Source organism: Microchirus variegatus (genome assembly GCF_963457635.1).
Source record: "Microchirus variegatus genome assembly, chromosome: 9".
In the NCBI taxonomy this organism is placed as follows: Eukaryota; Metazoa; Chordata; class Actinopteri; order Pleuronectiformes; family Soleidae; genus Microchirus; species Microchirus variegatus.
This window is the reverse complement of record NC_139810.1, coordinates 2,517,765-2,526,764: the sequence shown is the minus strand read 5'-3', so window position 1 is coordinate 2,526,764 and position 9,000 is coordinate 2,517,765.

Genomic DNA, 9,000 nt, shown 5'->3' with positions numbered 1-9,000 from the left:
ACTAAATTCTGCTTTGACGACGTGGTGAAACTGTTGGTATATTTTCGGGCGTGTCGAAGGCGAGGAGCTGCACTCGTCACATTTCGTAAATAGTTATCTGCAGCGGTGACAGATGATAATCTGGACTAACATGTTTTCATAACAAGCAGCTTCTCAAACCCTCCCACCTCTGAATGACACGCAGCGAACAAACAAACGCCGTAAAATGTACACGCTGGTCTTTAAAGTAATAACAGGATTCGAGCTAATTATTTTTACTAGACTGCCGCAAGCTAATGTGAGTCTGGAGCTTTGAGCTTCTTCTTCATCATCATCATCTATATTAAGTCTGGCTACAAAAGCTGCTCACATCATATGTCGGTGTGCACTGTCTGGCTGCTATAGCTGCTAACGTCAAACACCAATGCTACGTTATCTAGCTACGGTAGATGCTAACATCAAATGCTGACGCTACAAAAGCTGCTAACATCATATGTCGGTGTGCACTGTCTGGCTGCTATAGCTGCTAACGTCTAACACCAATGCTACTTTATCTAGCTACGGTAGATGCTAACATCTAACATCTGACACCACAGCATCTGGCTACAAAAGCTGCTTACATCATGTCAGTGTGCACTGTCTGGCTGTTAAAGCTGCTAATGTCAAACATCAATGCTACATTAGCTGGCTACGGTAGATGCTAACATCTAAAGCTGACGCCACAGCATCTGGCTACAAAAGCTGCTAACATCATATGTCAGTGTGCACTGTCTGGCTGTTGTAGCAGCTAACACCAATGCTACATTTTCTGGCTACGGTAGATGCTAACGTCTAACCCTCCAGCATCTGGCTACATAGGCTGCTCACATCATATGTCAGTGTGCACTGTCTGGCTGCTATAGCTGCTAACGTCAAACACCAATGCTACATTATCTGGCTACGGTAGATGCTAACATCTAACGCTGATGCCATGGCATCTGGCTACATAGGCTGCTCACATCATATGTTGGTGTGCACTGTCTGGCTGCTATAGCTGCTAACGTCAAACACCAATACTATGTTATCTAGCTACGGTAGATGCTAACATCTAATGCTGACGCTACAAAAGCTGCTAACATCATATGTCGGTGTGCACTGTCTGGCTGCTATAGCTGCTAACGTCTAACACCAATGCTACTTTATCTAGCTACGGTAGATGCTAACATCTAACGCTGATGCTACAGCATCTGGTTACAAAAGCTGCTCTCATCATGTCAGTGTGCACTGTCTGGCTGTTAAAGCTGCTAACACCAATGCTACATTATCTAGCTATGGTAGATGCTAACATCTAACGCTGACGCCACAGCATCTGGCTACAAAAGCTGCTCACATCACATGTCTGTGTGCACTGTCTGGCTGCTATAGCTGCTAACATCAAACACCAATGCTACGTTATCTGGCTACGGTAGATGCTAACATCTAATGCTGATGCCAAGGCATCTGGCTACAAATGCTGCTAACATCATATGTCAGTGTGCACTGTCTGGCTGTTATAGCAGCTAACACCAATGCTACATTTTCTGGCTACGGTAGATGCTAACGTCTAACCCTCCAGCATCTGGCTACATAGGCTGCTCACATAATATGTCAGTGTGCACTGTCTGGCTGCTATAGCTGCTAACGTCAAACACCAATGCTACATTATCTGACTACAGTAGATGCTAGCATCTAACGCTGATGCCATGGCATCTGGCTACATAGGCTGCTCACATCATATGTCGGTGTGCACTGTCTGGCTGTTATAGCTGCTAACGTCAAACACCAATGCTACGTTATCTAGCTACGGTAGATGCTAACATCTAATGCTGACGCTACAAAAGCTGCTAACATCATATGTCGGTGTGCACTGTCTGGCTGCTATAGCTGCTAACGTCTAACACCAATGCTACTTTATCTAGCTACGGTAGATGCTAACATCTAACGCTGATGCTACAGCATCTGGTTACAAAAGCTGCTCTCATCATGTCAGTGTGCACTGTCTGGCTGTTAAAGCTGCTAACACCAATGCTACATTATCTAGCTACGGTAGATGCTGACGCCACAGCATCTGACTACAAAAGCTGCTAACATCACAGAGGCTACTGCATCAGTTTACGGTAGCTGCTAACGTCAAACACCAATGCTACATTAGCTGGCTACGGTAGATGCTAACGTCTAACGGTGACGCCCCAGCATCTGGCTACAAAAGCTGCTCACACCATATGTCGGTGTGTACTGTCTGGCAGCTATAGCTGCTAACGTCAAACACCAATGCTACATTAGCTGGCTATGGAAGATGCTAACGTCTAACACTGACGCGACAGCATCTGGCTACAAAAACGGCTAACATCATATGTCAGTGTGCACTTTCTGGCTGCTATAGCTGCTAAAGTCAAACACTAATGCTACATTAACTGGCTATTGCAGGTGCTAATGTCAAAACACAGATGCTACTGCATCAGTTTATGGTAGCTGCTAATGTCAAACACTAATGCTAATAAACACTCTAAATGGGTGTGAGAGTGAACAGTTGATTGGTCGATTGTCTGGTGGTCTCTCCAGGGTGTGACCCCAGATTGTTGACCCTCCTGTGGAGGATAGAGCTGTAGAAAACGGACGCGCAGATGTTTTTCCGACTGATTTACGGCAAAAACGAGATGAGACGTGTGCTCGGAGTTGTGTGACGGTAAATCCTGACTCAGATGAACGAGGCCCTCGGGGACGGACGCATACCACGGTGAAGTGTGACGGACGCGACGCATGAATCATGGCCGATCACTCGTACGTCGTCGCTGAAAAACAACAAAACCAACGTTCACCTCGCTCCTCCTCCTCCTCTTCCTCCTCCTCCTCTTCATCAGCAGCAGCAGGTTTGTCTTCTTCCTGCGTGGCCTCTGGCAGAGAAGAGAAACCAGTCGTTCATCAAAGTCGCAAACGTTTGAGAGGAAAGTCTCGACAGAACCAGGGCGTGACATCGACTTGGGTTCATCGAGGAAGACGATGAGATCAGACTAAATTAAAGAGGACAATCCGGGTTTTGTTTAAATCCTCTGATCTCTCCTGACTCCATCCATCAAACTTCTTTATGACATGTACAGCAGCATCAAGACCGCGATAAATGCTACATCAAAGTGACTCTTCAGGTGTTTGACCTACATACACCGTGTTTTCCACTTTAACTCCGGTGTGGAATCACATCTACGGCCGGTTTCAGCTTGTTGGAGTCGGGCGGTTTCTGTTTTGTTGAGATCCAGAAGATTCAGAGCTTTTATTTTGAAAAAAATATGAACTTATAAGAAGACTGAGGCATGTCTGTCCATTTATTTTGTTTAATGTGACCACGTTTGGAGAGGGAATAGCTGTTAGCATTATGCTAGGCTCAGTGAAGACGTTTAAATGATGCACGATAATTATTAATTAATTTAAAGGTGCCATATGTAATACATCTAAAGCAAGTTCATATAACAAACTGAACTCACCAACAACAACAGTACAGACAAAAATATTTGCATTAAAAAAAAAACATTTTGCAGACTGCAAAATCACGTTTTTGTTTTGAAATCGCGTTTTTGGGCGTCACGTGGCGCCACCTACCGCGGTCGGTAGAGTCTCAGCTGGCGAGCGACCACGGGGTTGCCAGTTACGTCAGAAAACGAAACCTAGAAGGCCTCGGTATTTTGAATTTGAATGTAGTAACCGTTTTTGGCCACATTCTTACATATGGCGCCTTTAATTAATTAATCAATGAATTAATTAATGTATTAATTAATTAAGTTCAAATGTCTTATTTTAGTGAATTCGGCATCGGAAATTCTTCGTCTGTTTACCTCAGTGACACAAAGTGGCCACACGAGGCAGCAGTAGACCAGCAGCTCCTGTGTCACTGTGAGCTAAAATCAGTGGTTTTCTCTATGGGGTTTGGTGCAGGGAGAGTGAGTGGTTTATAAACTTCAGTTTCCTGTTGGAAAACCGAATAAAATCTACGTCGGTTGACGTCTGCAATATCTTAAGAACATGTTGACGTCTTTATCTCACTGTTAGACACACTTTTACAACAGGAAACTGAAGTTTTATACACCACTCACTCTCCCTGCACCAAACCCCATAGAGAAAACCATCAAATTTATCATCACAGAGACACAGGAGTTCACAGGAGTTGTTGACCCACTGCTGCCTGCATTGGTTAATTAAAATCACTTATTTTTGTCAATTCGGCATCTGAAATTCTTTGTTCAAAGTTACCGCAGTGACACAAAGTGACCACACGAGGCAGCAGTGGACCAGCAGCTCCTGTGTCCCCGTGAGCTAAAATCAGTGATTTTCTCTATGGGGTTTGGTGTGGGAGAGTGAGTGGTTTTATAAACTTCAGTTGCCTGAAATGTCACTTTAAAGAGTTTGTTTTCCTCGTTTCCTCCCCTTTTTATTTGTTTTTTTTGTTTTTTAAAGAGGTTCGTTAGTTTGATGGATGGACTCTGTGTCCTAGAATAGGATAGAGATAAGAGTTTGTCCAATCACAGCGGGGAGTCTCACAGAGAGAGATAATGAGTGATGAGTGGAGAATGTGACACTGAGCTAACCCTCCTGTGGTATTTAAAGGAGAGATAACACTGAAGAGGCTGCGGCTGTTTTTGTAGCTCTCGAAAAAAAAGAAGAAAATGTGTCCGCCCCGAGACGGCGTTTGTGATATTTGACATGACGGCGACAGCGAGGACGAGAATGAGTCACGAATAACAAGACATCTGATTCACCATGAAGGAAATATGGGAAACGTTCAGTTTGTAAAAAAACCACACCAAACCCCATAGAGAAAATCAGTGATTTTAGCTCTCAGGGTCACCCGTGCTGCCTCGTGTGGTCACTTTGTGTCACTGAGGTCAGTCTAAATGAGGAATTTAAGATGCCGAATTGACAAAATAAGACATTTGGACTTAGTGACGGAGGCAGCAGTGGATCAACAACTCCTGTGAACTCCTGTGTCTCTGTGATGTTAAAATCACTGGTTTTCTCTATGGGGTTTGGTGCAGGGAGAGTGAGTGGTTTACAAAACTTCAGTTTCTTGTTGTAAAAGTGTGTCTAACAGTGAAGATAAAGACGTCAACACGTTCTTAAGATATTGCAGACTTCAACTGACGTAGATTTTATTCGATTTTCCAACAGGAAACTGAAGTTTGTAAACCCACTCACTCTCCCTGCACCAAACCCCATAGAGAAAAGCAGTGATTTTAACATCACAGAGACACAGGAGTTCACAGGAGTTGTTGATCCACTGCTGCCTCCATCGCTAACTTCAAATGTCTTATTGTAGTGAATTCGGCATTTGAAATATTTCATTTAGACTTAACTCAGTGACACAAAGTGACCACACGAGGCAGCAGTAGACCAGCAGCTCCTGTGTCCCCTGTGAGCTAAAATCAGTGATTTTCTCTATGGGGTTTGGTGCAGGGAGAGTTACACAAATATAGCCCGGCATTTACAGCCTATATGGATCATGTGCAGCCTGAAGCTCATGCAAAGAGCAGTACCTTCCTCCACCTCCTCCTCCTCCACCTCCTCCTCCTCCACCTCCTCCTCCTCCTGCTCCTCCTCTGCCGAGCAAAGCAAAGCACATTCACACACACAAGCATTTAATTAGAAAAAAGAAAAGAAAAAGAAAATCATTCTTACCTTCGGCAGCTTCCTCCTCTGAGGGAAACACAAATGTTATGACATCATGAGGAAAAACACTCTCAAAATCCCCCCAAAATTACCCCAACAATCCCAATTTGCTGATTCATGACACAAAACACTTCTTTTAGTTCCTTAAAGCAGGTGAAACGGTCTCATTATTACCATAAAGACTGGATTATAATAATTAAAACGGGATTATTATGTATTTATGATCATTAAGACGGGATTAATATGATAAATAAACACCAGATTACTCTCTCATGAGCATTGTTTTCACTTTCAACTGCTGTGTGTGAATGTGATGAGTCAGCGCTCTTACCTTCCACCACCTCCCTGTGAAACACACACACACACACACACACACACACACACACACACACACACACACACACACACACACACACACACACACACACACACAGATTAATGTTGTTCTGATCCAAGACACACACAAGACGCGCACGCACGCACACACGCACGCACACAGATAACTGAAGTTTATAAACCACTCACTCTCCCACACCAAACCCCATTGAGGAAAACCACTCATTTTAGCCCACGGGGACACAGGAGCTGCTGGTCCACTGCTGCCTCTTGTGGTCACTTTGTGTCACTGTAATAACTTTAACACAAGAATTTCGGATGCCGAATTCACAAAAATAAGTGATTTTAACGAACCAGTGGAGGCAGCAGTGGGTCAACAACTCCTGTGAACTCCTGTGTCTCTGTGATGTTAAAATCGATGATTTTCTCTATGGGGTTTGGTGCAGGGAGAGTGAGTGGTTTACAAACTTTACACAAGGAAAAGTCTGTCGAACAGTGAAATAAAGACGTGAAACCTTAAAACCTGAAGACCTGAAAATACATTTATGTTTTATAATCTAATATTTTAACTGTTTTTATTTGCAAAAATGCACTTGACCTGAGGTTTTTAACTCAACTCAAACTAAATTGTCAGATAATTAGATATTTTCCCCTCAGTCATTTCACCCTAAAAGCCAAAGATATGACGAACAAAGAAGAAGAATAAAATGAAAGAAGGTTAAACTCACTCTTCGTACTCCTCCATCACTTCCTCGTTGTCAGACATGACGGAGCGCGTTCACGTTTCCAGCAGATAATCTGAGCGTTAAACACACGACATGTTGAGATTATTATTATTATTATGACTCAATTAAAAAAAATTAGAATAAAAAACAAAAAGTCTCAACATGGTCATAAAAATAACACAAACACGTCTTAATTCACCGCTCGATCATAATGGTGTTAATAAAGAGGTGATAACACAGTAATAACACAATAATAACACAATAATAACACAGTAATAACACAGTAATAAACATGTAATAAATATGTAATAGCACAGTAATAAACATGTAATAGCACAGTAAGTGTAATTATAGGATCAGTTTGTGAGTGAAAATGAATAATTATCATGTGTTTAAACTGAAATTCCTCCACATTTCCACTGTTATTACACTGTAAAAAAGAAAACGGTTGACCAAGTTAAAAAAAAACTTAATTTCCCAAACTTACTCTCATTTGAATGAAGCTAATTAATTTATGCTAACGAAATCACCATGTTGTTACTAGGAATTTAAACGTCATTTTTTTACAGTGTGAATTTTACCGAATGCATCTCTTTTATTATCATAATGACGTTTAATCAAGTTTTTAAATCCGTTTCTAAATTATTTTCTAACCATTTCGATAACCGATTAATTACATTTTATCGTATAATGTTATATATTTAATATTTGAAACGAGTTTTTGTGATTTTTTTCAGCTTCTTAAAGGTGAATATTCTCCGGTTTCTTTGCTCCATAAAACGAATAAATCGTTTAACCGAATAATCAAAGATTTTTCAAAATGATCAAACATTTTATGGCAAATTTTTTTTTAAATAAAAAAGAATATAGAAAATAATCAACAGATGAATTGATGATGAAAATAAAAGCTGGTTTTCAAACCTTCTAACCCTGACACTGAATGCATCAATAACGGAGCACCACAGGGCTCTGTGCTGGGCCCGCACTCATTCACTGTTTACATCATTCTGTTTTATTGTAATTTAATTGATCAAAATGTATTAGATTTTAAGTTATTGCATTTAATTTTGTTATTTGATTTTATATTATTGTATTTGAAAATATTCTTTCATTTTAAGTGACTTTATTTTAAGTATGTTGTTCTATTCTAGGTTTTATTTTAATTTATTTAATTCCTCAAACAAAGCAAATACAGTTAAAATCACGTTTTCTCTCTTTTTTAAAAATCTATTTATTGTGAGTTTATTTTATTTAGTTTTGTTTGTGTAAACAAATACAAAGAGAAAAACAACAAAAACATGAATAAGATTAATGACAGAAGAAGTTACACAAGATATTCATCAACAAAACACACATAATATATAAAGTTAAATACATTTCATGACATTAAACACAAAACACTTCATCTCTGTTCTCTGCACACGTTTAATTTAATTTAATCTAATTTAATCTAATCCTCAGATTATTCCATGAGTGAGTTTGTGTTTAAAAATATGATCAATGTTGTAAAATAATGACTTACCTGCAGATGAGAGGATGAGAAAGTGATGTGATGTTGGACAAGAGAGGAGGTCACTGAGAGAGAGAGAGAGAGAGTGTGTGTGTGTGTGTGTGTGTGTGTGAGAGTGTGTGTGTTATTAATAAACCTTTCTGATAACACGTTCCCTCCATTATCACCGTTCCCTAAAAAGGCCTCGGTGTGAACGAGTGACAGCCAGAGAATTTAGACACACGCACGCACGCACGCACGCACGCACGCACGCACGCACGCACGCACGCACGCACACACACACACACACACACACACACACACACACACACACACACACACACACACACACACACACACACTTTGTAAGAGGATGAGGATGAAGGTCTGAGAGTCTGTGTTTCATCACTGCCACAGTGTGTGTGTGTGTGTGTGTGTGTGTGTGTGTGTTCTTGTATTTGTGTCCTCTTTAGCACATTTTTTTTTCCTGTCAAGAACTTTGACCTCGTCAGGACCATGAGTCCAAAACCTGGTCCTAATGAGGCAGGACCTAATTTCTGAGGAACTGGTTGAAGCTAGCATTAACTGGTTATGGTTAAAGTTAGCGATAGTCATGGTAAACGTTAGCGTTTGTCAAGTTAGCGTTAGTCGTTTACTGGTTACGGTAAAAGTTAGCGTTAATCATTAACTTGTTTTGGTAAAAGTTAGTGTCAGTCATGGTAGAAGTTAGCGTTAGTGAAGCTAGCGTTAGTCGTTAACTGGTTGTGGTACAAGTTAGTGTCAGTTATGGTAAAAGTT